Here is a 17476-nt window from a genome sequence, read left to right on the forward strand (position 1 = left end):
CAAGGGGGATTGTCGAGTCTATGGACGCAGAAAGAGGCACCAAGGGGGATTGTTGAGTCTATGGACGCAGAAAGAGGCACCAAGGGGGATTGTCTAGTCTAAGGATGCAGGGAGAGGCACCAAGGGGGATTGTCGAGTCTAAAGAGGCAGAAAGAGGCACCAAGGGGGATTGTCGAGTCTATGGACGCAGAAAGAGGCACCAAGGGGGATTGTCAAGTCTAAGGACGCAGAAAGAGGCACCAAGGGGGATTGTCAAGTCTAAGGACGCAGAAAGAGGCACTGTCACGGGCTGGTCTGATTGTATTCCCGGTAATGACCTGGGTGAGCCAGTGGAGGGCGCAGGGAGGCAGAAGTTAGGTGGCTTCAGTTGAGATATGGACAAGTCATATGCTGGAGCACTCTGGAAGTTTACACAGTGAGCACAGAGAATTGGCGAGACCTGAAGCAGAGGCGCGGAGTCTAACTCGCCAGGGGATATGGTCTTCGCTGCGCCTGACGGGCAGGTCGCGGCCCTCTGCTCAGGTTCCTCTGTGGAGGCTGTGAGATACTCGGGTATACAGGGATGCATAATACCGGATTATGCTGAAGTGCTTAACCATCGATGGTGAGTCCAATGGTGACGTGAAAAGGTAAGTATATCGGAGATGGTGAACTCTGGAGTGCTTGGGTAGCTGAGGATATCCGAAGCCTGTGAGGGGAATCCTGGACTGAGCACCGCAGACTGGAAAAACACACTGAGATGGAGATAGTGGAAGTCTCTGGCGGCAGGTAAGTAACCAGGAAAGGCAGGTACAGCAGGACACAGGTAAACGGATCTCTGGAGCAAGCCTGGAACCTTGAGAGCGACGCTGGAGAACTTGCAGGAGAACTGACAAGTTGTTCAAGGCAATGAGGACTCTGGGAAGTCTGCTTATATCCCCCCAGAAGGAGGCTGATTCGTGGCTGCCGGCAGCAGCAGCAGCAGCATGCACAGAACCAGGAAGTAATTATCTGGATACCTGGATCATGTGACTCTGGATCATGTGACTCTGCCAGGGTCAGTGGAAATCATGCTAGTAACCACAGAAAGCACCAGCGGCTGATCTGCGGCACAGAATACATCAGCGTGCCGGTAAGTGGCGTGTGCGAGCAGTGCGTGAACTGTGGTACCTGACAGTACCCCCCCCCCCCCCCCTTTAGGGTGGGCACTAAACACCCACGAGGCTTGGAAGGATTGTCCCTGTGGAAGGCTGAGATCAGACGAGGAGCATGAACATCAGAGGCATTAACCCAGGTTGACCCTCTCCGTTTGCCCATTGGACTCGGGGTGGTTTGCTGTAGAGAAATTTAACTTCACTTGTAAGGCAGAACAAAGGGATTTCCAGAAGTGGGCTACGAATTGTACACCGCGGTCGGAGACAATTTCTGTAGGAAGTCCATGAATCTTGAAAAATTAAGCTGCATGAATATTTGGGCGAGCTTGCTAGCCGAAGGTAGACCGGTGAGTGGTATAAAGTGTGCCATCTTTGAGAATCGATCCACAACTACCCAGATGGTATTACACTCTTGGACTTTGGGAGCTCTGAGATGAAGTCCATAAATAAGTGTGTCCATGGACGCGTAGGAATGGGCAATGGGAGGAGAGCACCTGCAGGAGCTTGGTGATGTACTTTATGTTGGGCACATGTGGATCAAGAGGCCACAAAATCTTGGACGTCTTTCCTCATTTTGGGCCACCAGTAAGAGCGACAAACAAGTTCAAGTGTCTTGAGAACCCCAGGATGTCCAGAAAAGGGTGAGGCATGAGCCCAAGATAGTAACTTCGGCTGAAGTTCAGGCGACACATATATCTTCCCTGGAGGTGGCACAGGAGACACGTGAGTGGTGGCAAAGGCAGTGGGACTGATGATGGGTCGCTGGTCATGAGGCTGAACATCTTCCTCCATGGACCATGATAACGCGTCTGCCTTTACATTCTGGGAGCCTGGACGATACAAGATCTTGAAATCAAAACGTGAGAAGAGTAGTGACCAGCGGGCTTGGCGAGGATTCAGGCACTGGGCCGCTTGGAGGTAGAGCAAGTTCTTGAGGTCTGTAAAAATGGTTATGGTGAATTTGGCACCTTCTAACAAGTACCTCCACTCTTCCAATGCCAACTTGATCGCTAACAACTCTTGATTGCCAATGGAGTTGTTTTTCTCTGCAGGAAGGAATTTTCGTGAGGAAAAAAACTTATGGATGTTGCTGCCCATCTTCCGCAGTCCGGGATAGCACTGCGCCAATACCCACATTAGAGGCATTGACCTCAAGGGAAAAGGGCTTATCAGGGTCTGGTTGCTGGAGAATAGGAGCCGAGATGAAGGCTTGTTTTAGCAGATGGAACGAGGACAAGGCTTCTTCAGACCAGGCTGTGGGATTTGCTCCTTTTTTGGTCAGGGCTGTAATTGGAAAGATGAGCGTGGAGAATCCCCTGATAAATTTTCTATAATAATTGGCAAAGCCAATGAAGCGCTGGACAGCCTTTAGTGAAGTTGGTTGGGACCAACCGTTGATGGCCTCAAGTTTTTCGGGGTCCAGCTGTAATTTTGAGCCAGAGATAATGTACCCCAAGAAAGGTATAGAGGGTACTTCAAAGGTACACTTGGAGAGTTTACCATACAATTTATTTGCACGTAAACGGGACAGGACTTCTTTCACCTGACTGCGATGGGTTTGGAGATCTTGGGAAAATATCAGGATGTCGATATATACTACGAGGAACTTGTATAATACATCTCTGAATATATCATTCACAAACTTGAAAAACTGCAGGGGCATTACTTAATCCGAAGGGCATTACAAGGTACTCGTAATGCCCATCTCTGGTGTTGAAAGTTGTTTTCCATTCATCGCCCTCACGGATTCTGATTAAATGATATGCTCCTCTGAGGTCCAGTTTGGTGAAGACCTTTGCTCCCTTGACACGATCGAACAGCTCCGTTATGAGAGGAAGAGGATAACTGTTTTTGACTGTTATGTTGTTTAAGCCTCTATAATCAATGCAGGGATGCAGGCCTCCATCTTTCTTTTTTACAAAGAAGAAACCCGCTTCGGCGGGAGAGGAGGAAGGGCGGATGAAACCTTTTTGCAGATTTTCCTGAATGTAATCAGACATTGCTTTAGTCTTGGGTTCCGAGAGTGGGTATGTGCGCCCCTTTAATAGGGGACTTTCCGGGAAGAAGGTCCATGGGGCAATCCCATTTATGATGAGGAGGTAACACATCAGCAGCCTGTTCACTGAATACATCACAAAATTCTTCATATGCTGTGGGTAGGCCGGGCAAGGGCTTAATCTCAGTGGACCGGATAGGAGTTACTTCACTTACGCAATGCTTCTGCCAATAATCACTCCATTCCTCAATCTGAAGTGAGGCCCAATTGATGCGAGAATTGTGGAGTCGTAACCACGGCAAACCTAGCACAATGTCGTAAGAAGATTTAGGAATGATGAGAAACTCAATGCGTTCCTGATGAAGAACCCCCACTTGGATGGTAACAGAAGCTGTCTGATGTGTGACTTCACTGCCAAGAATTTTACTACCATCGACTGCAGTCAGGTAGAGGTGCTGAGACAATGAAAGAAATATTACATTTTTTGACAAGGTCTGAGGTAATGAAGTTCCCTGCTGCACCAGAGTCCGCCAGGGCAGAGATGTGATAGGAACCTGCTGGAGTCACAAGGGTAACTGGAAGTACTAAGTCAGGAGAAGGAGGAGACTTTATTAAACGGCCTAGCCAGACTCCCCCATTGAAGGTTAGGGCGTGGTATTTTCCCGGACGCTCAGGACAGAATCCGATAAAGTGACCAGAAGTGGCACAATACAAACACAATTTCTCTTTTTGCCTCCTGGATCGTTCTTCCGGTGAGAGCCTAGATCTACCTGCTTGCTTAGGTTCTTCTGTGCTAGCAGACACTGGACGATGCAGAGGCGGGGAAGAAACTCTGGAGAAAACTTTTCCCTGCCGCTCTAGACCTCTCTCTCTGAGACGTAGGTCTATTTTAACACACAGGGAGATTAAATCTTCTAACTGAACTGGAAGATCACGGGTAGCCAACTTGTCTTTAATGCACTCCGAAACTCCTAACCAGAAAGCAGCAGTTAGTGCTTCATTGTTCCACTTTAATTCGGAAGCCAAGGTCTGGAATTGAACTACAAATTGTCCCATGGGACGAGAGCCTTGTTTAATACGGAGTATCTCTGTAGAGGCGGATGCTACTCGACCTGGCTCGTCGAATATGCGTCTGAATGCGGAAACAAATTTCATGTAATCAGTGAGTAAAGGGTCAGACCTCTCCCACAGCGGTGATACCCAGCTTAAAGCTGAACCAGTTAGCAGGGAGACAATGTAAGCTATCTTGGTCCTAGCAGAAGGGAAATTCTGTGGTTGTAGTTCAAATTGGATGTCACACTGATTGAGAAATCCTCTACAGAGCTTGGGGTTGCCATCATATTTATTAGGAGCAGGACGCTGTAAGCGAGAGACAGACACAGAAGAATGAGCAGCTGGTGGAGTGGACACAACAGGGGCGGGTGACCTGAGTGACTGCTGGAGGACATCCAAGTGAGTGGACACTTCCTGTAGGTAGGTAGTGACTTGCTGCTGTGTGGCTTCCTCTGTCTCTAGTCGTGAAATAATTTTCTGAAGAGCCGCTGGGCCCACACTGTGGTCATGTGCCGAGTCCATCGGCCTTGAACAATCTGTCACGGGCTGGTCTGATTGTGTTCCCGGTAATGACCTGGGTGAGCCAGTGGAGGGCGCAGGGAGGCAGAAGTTAGGTGGCTTGAGTTATGGACAAGTCATATGCTGGAGCACTCCGGAAGTTTACACAGTGAGCACAGAGTATTGGCGAGACCTGAAGCAGAGGCGCGGAGTCTAACTCGCCAGGGGTTTTCGCCAGTGACCCCCGCCAGGGGATATGGTCTTCACTGCGCCTGACGGGCAGGTCGTGGCCCTCTGCTCAGGTTCCTCTGTGGAGGCTGTGAGACACTCGGGTATACAGGGATGCTTAATACCGGATTATACTGAAGTGCTTAACCATCGATGGTGAGTCCGATGGTGACGTGAAAAAGGTAAGTATATCGGAGATGGTGAACTCTGGAGTGCTTGGGTAGCTGAGGATATCCGGAGCCTGTGACGGGAATCCTGGACTGAGTACCGCAGACTGGAAACACACTGAGATGGAGATAGTGGAAGTCTCTGACGGCAGGTAAGTAACCAGGAAAGGCAGGTACAGCAGCACACTGGTAAACGGATCTCTGGAGCAAGCCTGGAGCCTTGAGAGCGATGCTGGAGAACTTGCAGGAGAACTGACAAGTTGTTCAAGGCAATGAGGACTCTGGGAAGTCTGCTTATATCCCCCCAGAAGGAGGCTGATTGGTTGCTGCCGGCAGAAGCAGCATGCACAGAACTAGGAAGTAATTACCTGGATCATGTGACTCTGGATCATGTGACTCTGCCAGAGTCAGTGGAAATCATGCTAGTAACCACAGAAAGCACCAGCGGCTGATCTGCGGCACAGAATACACCAGGATGCAGAAAGAGGCACCAAGGGGGATTGTCGAGTCTAAGGATGCAGAAAGAGGCACCAAGGGGGATTGTCGAGTCTAAAGATGCCGAAAGAGGCACCAAGGGGGATTGTCGAGTCTAAAGATGCAGAAAGAGGCAACAAAGGGGATTGTCGAGTCTAAAGATGCAGAAAGAGGCACCAAGGGGGACTGCCGAGTCTAAGGATGCCGAAAGAGGCACCAAGGGGGATTGTCGAGTCTAAGGACGCAGAAAGAGGCACCAAGGGGGATTCTCGAGTCTAAGGATGCAGAAAGAGGTACCAAGGGGGATTGTCGAGTCTAAAGATACAGAAAGAGGCACCAAGGGGGATTGTCGAGTCTAAGGACGCAGAAAGAGGCACCAAGGGGGATTCTCGAGTCTAAGGATGCAGAAAGAGGCACCAAGGGGGATTGTCGAGTCTAAAGATACAGAAAGAGGCACCAAGGGGGACTGCCGAGTCTAAGGATGCCGAAAGAGGCACCAAGGGGGATTGCCGAGTCTAAGGACGCAGAAAGAGGCACCAAGGGGGATTCTCGAGTCTAAGGATGCAGAAAGAGGTACCAAGGGGGATTGTCGAGTCTAAAGATACAGAAAGAGGCACCAAGGGGGATTGTCGAGTCTAAGGATGCCGAAAGAGGCACCAAGGGGGATTGTCGAGTCTAAGGACGCAGAAAGAGGCACCAAGGGGGATTCTCGAGTCTAAGGATGCAGAAAGAGGTACCAAGGGGGATTGTCGAGTCTAAAGATACAGAAAGAGGCACCAAGGGGGATTGTCGAGTCTAAGGACGCAGAAAGAGGCACCAAGGGGGATTCTCGAGTCTAAGGATGCAGAAAGAGGCACCAAGGGGGATTGTCGAGTCTAAAGATACAGAAAGAGGCACCAAGGGGGATTGTCGAGTCTAAGGATGCAGAAAGAGGCACCAAGGGGGATTGTCGAGTCTAAAGATACAGAAAGAGGCACCAAGGGGGATTGTCGAGTCTAAAGACGCCGAAAGACGCACCAATGGGGATTGTCGAGTCTAAGGATGCCGAAAGAGGCACCAAGGGGGATTGTCGAGTCTAAGGATGCAGAAAGAGGCAACAAAGGGGATTGTCGAGTCTAAAGATGCAGAAAGAGGCAACAAAGGGGATTGTCGAGTCTAAAGATGCAGAAAGAGGCACCAAGGGGGACTGCCGAGTCTAAGGACGCAAAAAGAGGCACCAAGGGGGATTCTCGAGTCTAAGGACGCAGAAAGAGGCACCAAGGGGGATTGTCGAGTCTAAAGATACAGAAAGAGGCACCAAGGGGGATTATCGAGTCTAAAGACGCCGAAAGACGCACCAATGGGGATTGTCGAGTCTAAGGATGCCGAAAGAGGCACCAAGGGGGATTGTCGAGTCTAAGGATGCCGAAAGAGGCACCAAGTGGGATTGTCGAGTCTAAGGATGCCGAAAGAGGCACCAGGGGGGGATTGTAGAGTCTAAGGACGCAGAAAGAGGCACCAAGGGGGATTGTCGGGTCTAAGGACGCAGAAAGAGGCACCAAGGGGGATTGTCGGGTCTAAGGACGCAGAAAGAGGCACCAAGGGGGATTGTCGGGTCTAAGGACGCAGAATGTGGCACCAATGGGGATTGTCGAGTCTAAAGATACAGAAACAGGCACCAAGGGGGATTGTCGAGTCTAAGGGTGCTGAAAGAGGCACCAAGGGGATTGTCGAGTCTAAGGATGCAGAAAGAGGCACCAAGGGGGATTGTAGAGTCTAAGGACGCAGAAAGAGGCACCAAGGGGGATTCTTGAGTCTAAGGACGCAGAAAGAGGCACCAAGGGGGATTGTCAAGTCTAAGGACGCCGATAGAGGCACCAAGGGGGATTGTCGGGTCTAAGGACGCAAAATGTGGCACCAAGGGGGATTGTCGAGTCTAAGGAAGCAGAAAGAGGCACCAAGGGGTATTGTCTAGTCTAAGGATGCAGAAAGAGGCACCAAGGGGGATTGTCGAGTCTAAGGACGCAGAAAGAGGCACCAAGGAGGATTGTTGAGTCTAAGGATGCAGAAAGAGGCACTAAGGGGGATTGTCGAGTCTAAAGATACAGAAAGAGGCACCAAGGGGGATTGTCGAGTCTAAAGACGCACCAAGGGGGATTGTCGAGTCTAAGGATGCCGAAAGAGGCACCAAGGGGGATTGTCGAGTCTAAGGACACAGAAAGAGGCACCAAGGGGGATTGTCTAGTCTAAGGACGCCGAAAGAGGCACCAAGGGGGATTGTCGAGTCTAAGGATTCAGAAAGAGGCACCTAGGGGGATTGTCAAGTCTAAGGACGCACCAAGGGGGATTGTCGAGTCTAACGATGCAGAGAGAGGCACCAAGGGGGATTGTCGAGTCTAAAGACGCAGAAAGAGGTACCAAGGGGGATTGTTGAGTCTAAGGACACAGAAAGAGGCACCAAGGGGGATTGTCGAGTCTAAGGATGCAGAAAGAGGCACCAAGTGAGATTGTCGAGTCTAAGGACGCCAAAAGTGGCACCAAGGGGGATTGTCGAATCAAAGGACGCCGAAAGAGGCACCAAGGGGGATTGTCGAGTCTAAGGATGCAGAAAGAGGCACCAAGGGGGATTGTCAAGTCTAAGGACGCCAAAAGTGGCACCAGGGGAGATTGTTGAGTCTAAGGACGCAGAACGTGGGAATCTCAGTCCTAGCACAGTCGGACGCACTCTTGTACACCAGGAGAGGGGCTGACAATAGCATTAGCATAAATTTGCAGATGTGAGTATGTCCGAACACGTTAAAGGTTTGCAGCCGCAGCAGCGTGCACCTCTGGACCAGCCCTTCTATCGGTACTATGGGCCTGATTCAGGGTGAACGCAGCACCGATGTTTGTGCGCAGGTGCGAAAGGTCTGGTAAATCCTAACTACGCACACATTCCTTGTCCCTTCAGATGGGCGGTTCAGGGGTGTATACTGGGGGGTGACCTAAAGTCTTCGCAAAAAAACAAGCGGCGTCATGGGCGGGTTTCAGAATGCGGCTGCGGTCTCGTATGCAGTACCGCAGCCGCAGTGGCCATATTTGGAGACAGTTACAAAGGAGACTCTGCGCCAGATGCGCTGCTTGAGTAGTCGATGTTGCGACCGATGGTGGAGACATCGGATCCACCAGCGCAGTTGAGCATTGCTAAGATACACAAAGTGGGTGTTGCACAATGGGAATGCTCAAACTCTCATTTGCGTATTTTTACACTTGAGAATCCGCAAGAAATCACAGCCGCCCCCGGGTGTGCGTTCAGCAATGAATCGTGCGCGGTGCGAGCAGGCTGAGTGCAGTACAGTTCCTGGAAACGACACCGATTTGCTGTGTTGTCCTCACCTCAGTGTAAATCTTTATAAAATTGTCATTGCGTGATTAATTGCAGACACATAGACCAGCACAAACCAGAAAAGCCGGTATGCTGAGCAGGGCTCCGTGTCAGGTTTGTATTTCCTAGAAATGCTGCTTTAGGTGATGTTATACAGCAGACGTAACGTGCGAGTGAGGACCTGCTGCTAAACTTCTGGGGCCACATCAGGGACTTATAAGTTAATATACGTAAGCTGCAAACACAATAAAGTTCTCAGTGGACTCCTGGGGCTCACGCAGACGTGGTGAAATGAGGCGCTACGTTCCCGGCAGTAGTATACTAGCTACCAGAGAGGAGGGGGCATGCAAAGGAGGCTGCATGCGGGTCCCCTCCTTTTATAAAACGCCCTGGGTAGAAGTTATGTATTTATTAGCAGTTTATTATATAGAGCAGCATATTCCGTTGCGCAGTACAATTGGAACAACAGTGACAGAACAAAACGGTAATAACAGACAGACAGACAGAGGTTGGAGGGCCCTGCTCACAAGCTTACACTCTATAGCACGGTTACCACTTTGTCATTTTTAAATTCCTAGATGGGGGCATGACTAGCGGGAGACTTATAATCAGATTTAAAGCTATTTTCTCACCCAATCTACGTGCACTTCATGCCCCTTCATATACCACTTCAAATATGTCTCAGAGCCCCCTAATACCCTTACATGTCAACCTAGAGCCCTCATGCCCCTTTATATACATGAAAGCCCCCCTGCATCTCTCCAGCTCCAGACCATCTTCTGTCTCACCAGCACCCCTTGTGTCTCACCAGCTCCAGCCCGAATCTGACTCTCTAGCTCCAGCCCCCCCTCCCCCATCTGTCTCTCTAGCTTCAGTCTTTCTTCTGTCTCTACATCTCCAGCCCTCATGGCACTTCTCCAGCTCCAGCCCATCTTCCATCTCTCCAGCGCCATCCCTCCTGGTGTCTCTCCAGCTCCAGCCCTACTGGCGCCTCCCCAGTTCCAGCCCCAATCTGTCTCTCAAAGACACAGCCTTCACTTTGTCTCTCCAGCTGCAGACCCCATTTGTCTCTCTAGCTTCAGCTCGCCTTCTGTCTCTCCATCTGAAGCCTCCATTCTGCCTCCCCAGCTCCAGCCAAAATCTGTCTCTCTACCTACAGCCTTCCTTCTGTCTTTTCAGCTCTAGACCACATCTGTCTCTAGCTTCAGCCCTTTTTCTGTCTCTCCAGCTCCAGCCCTCCTGGTGTCTCCCTAGCTACAGTCTTCCTTCTGTCTCTCCATCTCCAGCCCCCATCTGTCTCTCTAACTTCAGTCCTTCTGTCTCTCCAGCCCTCATGAAGCCTCTCCAACTCCAGCCCTCTTTCAGTCTCTCCAGCTCTCCTGGCACCTCACTAGCTCGAACCCCACTTCTGTCCAGGACCGTCTTAACAGCAGTGTAGGCCCCTGGGCACAGCGATACACTGGGCCCTCTACCCATCCTCTAGCAGTAGAGGTGAGGGTGCTATCTGCGCAGCTTTGATGTCCCGTGGGGGCAGGGGGTGTTCTATCTTCCGCTCAGCATGTAGGAGGACCTGGAGCAGTAATTTCTGCTAATTACTCCTTTACTGCACAGATGGGGTGGGACGGAGAATGCTAAACTGTAGAAGGGGGCATTGGGCTGAATGAAGGAGCCCTGGTACATGACTTCCAGGGTGTTTGGGGGTGTTTAATACGTATGGGAGGGATGGATAGTCATCATTTTCTGGTGGGAGGACAGCTTGCTTGACTGCATAGATCTCCATTTCCTTGAAATACATTTCTTAGCTTTGAATGCGATAAAAATCTAGAGAGTTACATCTATCAGGATGTACCGGGGACTTGTGGATCAGAGTTCAGTAGCCAGAGCAATCCAGCAATGAAATTATAAATCTGCATACTAGGTGTGTGGAGCTGGAGCAGGGACCAGCTGCTTGGAGGCTGATATCTGTGATTCTGGGCACAGTAGAGAAAAACTGCCAGTGTCCACCAAAAGGGGAGAGTCCCAGCTTTTGGAGTATACTGTCAGAAAAACTCTAAGTCAGAAAGAACCGAAGATATCTTGCTGTGAAAAGCAAGTAACAGGCTTGGATGGGGACCACTGCTTTCTGGTACCCCTGGAAAGAGGGGACCCTCAGCTATCAGTCTAGGGCCCTCATACTCTTGGGGCCCTTGGGCAAGTGCCCATTGAGCCCATATGAAAAGACGGCCCTGCTTCTGTCTCTCCAGCTCTCCTGACGTCTTTCCAGCTCCATCCTCCCTTCTGTCTCTCCAGCTCTCTTGAATCCCCCCTTCTGTCTCTCCAGCTCTCCTGGCACCTCACCAGCTCGAACCCCTCTTCTGTCTCTCCAGCTCTCCTGACGTCTTTCCAGCTCCATCCTCCCTTCTGTCTCTCCAGCTCCAGCCCTCTTTGCATCTCTCCAGCTCCCACCCCCCTTCTGTCACTTCAGACTGGACGTGCAATCACAGATCATTGGAGAATCATTATGACCGTTGCATATTGATCTTAGTAAATTTACGGGTGTAGTATGGTATGCCGGCGCTCGGGCTCCCGGCGACCAGCATACCGGCGCCGGGAGCCCGACCGCCGGCATGCCGACAGCGTGGCGAGCGCAAAGGAGCCCCTTGCGGGCTCGCTGCACTCGCCACGCTACGGGCACGGTGGCTCGCTACGCGCGCCACACTATTTTATTCTCCCTCCAGGGGGGTCGTGGACCGTTGACCGGGATCCCGACATTCGGCATACAGAAGACCACCCTAAATTTACCACATAATGTTCAAAGGTTTCTTTTGATCAACCCTCGGTTTACGTCATGTTTTTTATGTTTAAAAATGTATTTAGTTGAAAGTACCTATAAATCTAAAGGTTTAATTTTATTGACCGTTTTAATTTTTTCTCCCATGAATGGGTGTGTTGGGGCCACATTGCTTTGCCCAGGGCCTATGTTGCGGGTGAGACAGCCCTGCTCCAGCCCAAATGTTCTGTCTCCAGCCCACACTTACTGATAACGTCTTCTAGATGCTTCTGCTACACTGCCTGGCCAGCTCAGAGTCCTGTGACCTCCCGAGGCGTAGCGTGATGGTGCCTTCAACAGAAAGGAGAAGGCGTGCCCTGGGGAGGAGTCGATCAGTACGCGGGGTAGCCGGTGATTGTTACTGTCATTGTGTCACTGTCCGCTCCCCTATCCTAATATAGCCCTATTTGTCATCTGAATTCCAGGCAAAAAAAAGGCACTTCTGCGCATACGTATGCGGCGCAATGCGCACGCGTGTCGTACTATTACATCGAACGTTGTAGTTTCACACAAGGTTTAGCGAAGCTTTTCAGTCGCACTGCTGGCCGCAGAGTGATTTGACAGGAAGTGGGCGTTTCTGGGTGTCAACTGACCGTTTTCAGGGAGTGTTCGAAAAAATGCAGGCGTGCCAGGAAAAACGCAGGCGTGGCTGGGTGAACGCAGGGCGTGTTCGTGACGTCAAATCCGGAACTAAACAGTCTGAAGTCATCGCAAGCGCTGAGTAGGTTTTGAGCTGCTCAGAAACTGCACAAAAAAACTTTGTAGCCGCTCTGCGATCCTTTCGTTCGCACTTCTGCTAAGCTAAAATACACTCCCAGTGGGCGGCGGCATAGCGTTTTGCACGGCTGCTAAAAACTGGTAGTGCGCGAACAACTCGGAATGACACCCCTTACACACACCACAGGGACACACACAGTAATACACACACACCACAGGGACACACACAGTAATACACACATACCACAGGGACACACAGTAATAAAACACGCAAGCAGCACACGGGAGCTGCGGCCGCTGAGCGAGCACAGAATTATTAGCACGCATCTGAGTCACACCAGGCAGCGCCGTCTCTCATTGGCTCAGACATACACACCTCCAACGCTCCCCCAGCAGAAGCCACGCCCCTCCCCCAGTACGTCACCGCAGCGATCTGCTATAGATACATTGTAACACAGCTCTGAGCGGCAGCCAATCAGGGCTCCGAGTGCGGCTGGGCTGAGCCCCCCCCCCACGTGGAGGGGAGCCGCTATATATCTCTTAGCTGGGGGTTCTATAGGGGGGTTATTCCACCGGGGGATCATTCAGCAGCGGCACAGAGGTAAGAGGGCTCCATGTACCTGCAGCAATACATGTGTGAGGAGGAGGCATAGTGTAAGTGCATGCCTTGTGCTACATGCTATATCCCGGGATAATGATGACATGACTGTGTATGGCTATTATGCTGTCTTATTGGGAACCGACATTGGTGCAGGGAGGGGATAGTCCTCCCCAATAGTGGTTCTGGCTGTATTCTCCTCCTAGATCCCAGGCTGCCTACCTGAATGTGATACTATTGTATGTTCTGCTGGGAATTCATTATTATGGAGACTTATAACAAGATCACTGTAATCTTTGGAGTCTCAGATTTAAAAAATAAATAAATATATATGTCTCCCGCTATAATTTAAACACCCTGAGTCCTTCTGGAGAGAAGTGCAATATAAATAAAATTATCATCATACAAGTTTTATTTTAATTTTATATAACTGGTTGGAGAAAATCTATATAGTAAAAATATTCTATCTGAATCCTCATGGTGCATTGGGCAATTTGTATATATTTTTCACTATCATGGAGGTGGCTAAACACAATTGAGATATATATATATATATATATATATATATATATATATATATATATATATATATTTCTCTTTACCATACAGTACAGGTGCCACATTAATCTGTCACTGACTTGCTCTGGAGCAGTATCTTTTCCGTGTAACCTCATTACAGAGGAATGTTCTATTTGGGGCAGAGCCTCATATGATTTGTGTGTACATAGGCTCCCAGCAGGTACGAGTCGGTCTTATCTGGCTGGCTTACAATGGCTGCAATCTTATCCAGCACCTCCCATGTGTTACTGGATAAAACCGTACTGTGAGCTGGAGGCTTCAGGAAGGTGATTGGTTAATGTAACCTCCACCTCCTAGATGTACAGAGCGACCATAAGAAACATTGGGATTGCATTGCCAGAGGAACACTTTGAGAAGTGTGACAACCACTGCAACCAGTCACCGTTCCAGGCGATGTGGCCACATACAGACAGTGCTGGCCAAGTAAAATCTCTCAGCTGACGGTGCCCCTCTTATAGGCCCTCATTCCGAGTTGATCGCTCGCAAGGCGATTTTAGCAGAGTTACACACGCTAAGCCGCCGCCTACTGGGAGTGAATCTTAGCTTCTTAAAATTGCGACCGATGTATTCGCAATATTGCGATTACTAACTACTTAGCAGTTTCAGAGTAGCTTCAGACTTACTCGGCATCTGCGATCAGTTCAGTGCTTGTCGTTCCTGGTTTGACGTCATAAACACACCCAGCGTTCGCCCAGACACTCCTCCGTTTCTCCGGCCACTCCTGCGTTTTTTCCGGAAACGGTAGCGTTTTTAACCACACGCCCCTGAAACGCCGTGTTTCCGCCCAGTAACACCCATTTCCTGTCAATCACATTACGATCGCCGGAGCGAAGAAAAAGCCGTGAGTAAAAATACTATCTTCATTGTTAAATTACTTGGCGCAGTCGCAGTGCGAATATTGCGCATGCGTACTAAGCGGAATTTTACTGCGATGCGATGAAATATACCGAGCGAACGACTCGGAATGAGGGCCATAGTCCTGTAATCTGGACTGCTGTTGGTGGCCCTGCTTGCCAACCACCTCACTGTAAGGCACTGGCCATAGACGGGAAGGGCACCAGCTGCACCCCAGAGTTCCACTTTTTGAACATTTGCTGATGTCAGCCTATGTTTCTACAGCAGGTGAATAGAGGAAAAAACACATACACAATAAAGACACGGAGACGTATTGGTGGGGAAAAGGGTCCGATTTATTTATTAAAAGGAGGGTGAAAGGTATAGTGGCGAAGACCGAATGGCCCTACACACCGTATTGACATCTTGCCCGGGAAGTGGGGGTGGGGGAGATCGCAACTGCCAGCCCATCACCAATAACTCAAGGTCTGGATGGGGACCTACTGCCAGCCTATCACCAACACGCAAGGCCTAGATGGGGGACAACTGCCAGCCCATCACCAACAACTTCAAGGTCTGTATGGGGGACAACTGCCAGCCCATCACCAACAACTTCAAGGTCTGGATGGGGGCAACTGCCAGCCCATCACCAACACTCAAGGTCTGGATGGGTGGGGGGGCCTACTGTCAGCCCATCACCAACACTCAAGGTCTGGATTGGGGGCTACTGCCAGCACATCACCAACACTCAAGGTCTGGATGAGGGGGCCAACTGGTGGGTGGGGCCTGATGATGTAATTCATATAATCATGCACCCCATCACGCACTCGCTCCCCCTTCCCCCCACGTTTGCTCCTTTTATGTTTGGACTTTTTTGCCAAATATTTACTTAGTGTTTATACTTGGCAGAAAGAAGTCACACAGCTATGGTCGGGGGCGGGAGTAGATGGAAATATATATAAATGGAGGTGTTTGATACATCTCTGCCATAGGGAGCAATGTTTAGTTTTTTTTGTAAAGTTTCCAAAATGTTCTATAATGTTTCTTCTTAATAAGTGACAACCAGGTGTCGCTGTCTCATTGCCACAGAAGGAGTTCCTGGGATGTCAGTATAGTTTCCACGGGCTCCAGCAAAATGAGTTAAACTCCTGGGAACTAACGCTTGTTTTTATGGATTTATTAACTGGTTCTCTATGATTTGCACTGATACCACTATAATTTGGTAATGGGAGCTGGTATTGATACATGAGAATTAGGCTGTCTGCTTATATCTTGTACTATAATTGTACAACGCAAGGTTGGGAATTGCACCATATATGTATTTATCCTATTTTCTCATACGTCCTAGAGGATGCTGGGGTCACATCAAGAACCATGGGGTATAGACGGGATCCGCAGGAAACATGGGCACTTTAAGACTTTGAATGGGTGTGAACTGGCTCCTCTCTCTATGCCCCTCCTCCAGAATCCAGTTTAGAATTGTGCCCAGGCAGACTGGCTGCACTTAGAGGAGCTCTACTGAGTTTCTCTGAAAAGACTTTGTTAGGTTTTTCATTTTCAGGGAGAACTGCTGGCAACAGTCTCCCTTCTTCATGGGACTTAGGGGAGAGAAGTCAGACCTACTTCTGTGACTTTCAAGGCTCTGCTTCTTTGGCTACAGGACACCATTAGCTCCTGAGGGTTTGATCACTAGGTACGCCTAGTGGCTCATTCCCAGAGCCGGCCATCACCCCCCTTGCAGAGCCAGAAATCAGAAGACAGGTGAGTAGAAGAAGAAAAGAAGACTTCAGTGACGGCTTATGAGGTACCGCACAGCGATCGCACGCTGTGCGCCATGCTCCCACACACAACAGCACTACAGGGTGCAGGGCACGGGGGGCGCCCTGGGCAGCATAACACTGGCAAGAGGGGACATAGGTGCTTAGGCACTGTCCTAACCCCCGCCAGTATAAAGATTTCGTTAAAAAAAAAAGCGGGACTGAAGCGCGCCATTGAGGGAGCGGGGCTTAGTCCTCTCGGCTCACACAGCTCAGCGCCATTTTCTATGCAGACACGCTGGTACTTCCTCACACTTCTGAATGAATATCAGGGTGCAAAACGGGGGGGGAGGGGCACAGAAATATTGGAGATATATATATATATATATATATATATATATATATATATATATATATATATATATATATATATATATATATATTATATTTATAAATGCGCTGCAGGTCTGGGGCATTCCTTAGTGTTTCAGAACCGGTGATTAGGCGCTGGGGTGTGGCCTGGCAATCATCCTCTGTGTCTCTCTGACAGACTTTACTGTGGGTCTGTCCCCTACATGCCCGGTGTGTCGGTGGGTTTTGGTACACGTGTGTCGACATGTCTGAGGCTGTGTTCCTCCCACAAACAGCTGTGGTAGTGACCCTGTCTGCACCGCCGGCTCCTGATGGTACTTAGTACATGTGTGTCGACACGTCGGTGGCTGAATGGTTTTCCCAAGAGAAAACGATATTAGGGACACAGGTGTGTGTGGGTGGCCATGTATGCACCACCAATATCTGACTGGGTAAAAATTTGCATATCAGAAAGGGTGTGTCTACTATGTACGTGTGTGTGTGTGTGTGTGTGTGTGTGTGTGTGTGTGTGTGTATGTATATATATGTGTGTGTGTGTGTGTGTGTATATATATATATATATATATATATATATATATATATATATATATATATATATATATATATATATATATATATATATATATATATATATATATATGTATTAACCTGGAGAAGGCATAAGGAAGTGATAAACCAGTGATATGTGCAAGGTGATAAAGGCACCAGCCAATCAGATCCTAACTGCTAATTTACATATTGGAGCTGATTGGCTGGTGCTTTTATCACCTTGCACATATCACTGGTTTTTCTCTATCGTCCTAGTGGATGCTGGGGTTCCTGAAAGGACCATGGGGAATAGCGGCTCCGCAGGAGACAGGGCACAAAAAGTAAAGCTTTCCGATCAGGTGGTGTGCACTGGCTCCTCCCCCTATGACC

General features: G+C 49.5%; 1 protein-coding gene across 1 annotated transcript in view; it reads left to right on the forward strand.

Moving 5' to 3' along the window:
• Positions 1 to 12871: 12871 nt before the first annotated feature.
• Positions 12872 to 17476, forward strand: part of LOC134908879 (L-threonine 3-dehydrogenase, mitochondrial-like) — a 35317-nt gene continuing 30712 nt past the window's right edge. Inside the window, exon 1 of the mRNA XM_063915091.1 lies at positions 12872 to 13019. The gene's annotated coding sequence lies outside the window, so the exon portion shown is untranslated. The remainder of the gene's footprint in view (positions 13020 to 17476) is intronic.

This window comes from Pseudophryne corroboree, chromosome 4, assembly GCF_028390025.1.
Source record: "Pseudophryne corroboree isolate aPseCor3 chromosome 4, aPseCor3.hap2, whole genome shotgun sequence".
Lineage (NCBI taxonomy): Eukaryota > Metazoa > Chordata > Amphibia > Anura > Myobatrachidae > Pseudophryne > Pseudophryne corroboree.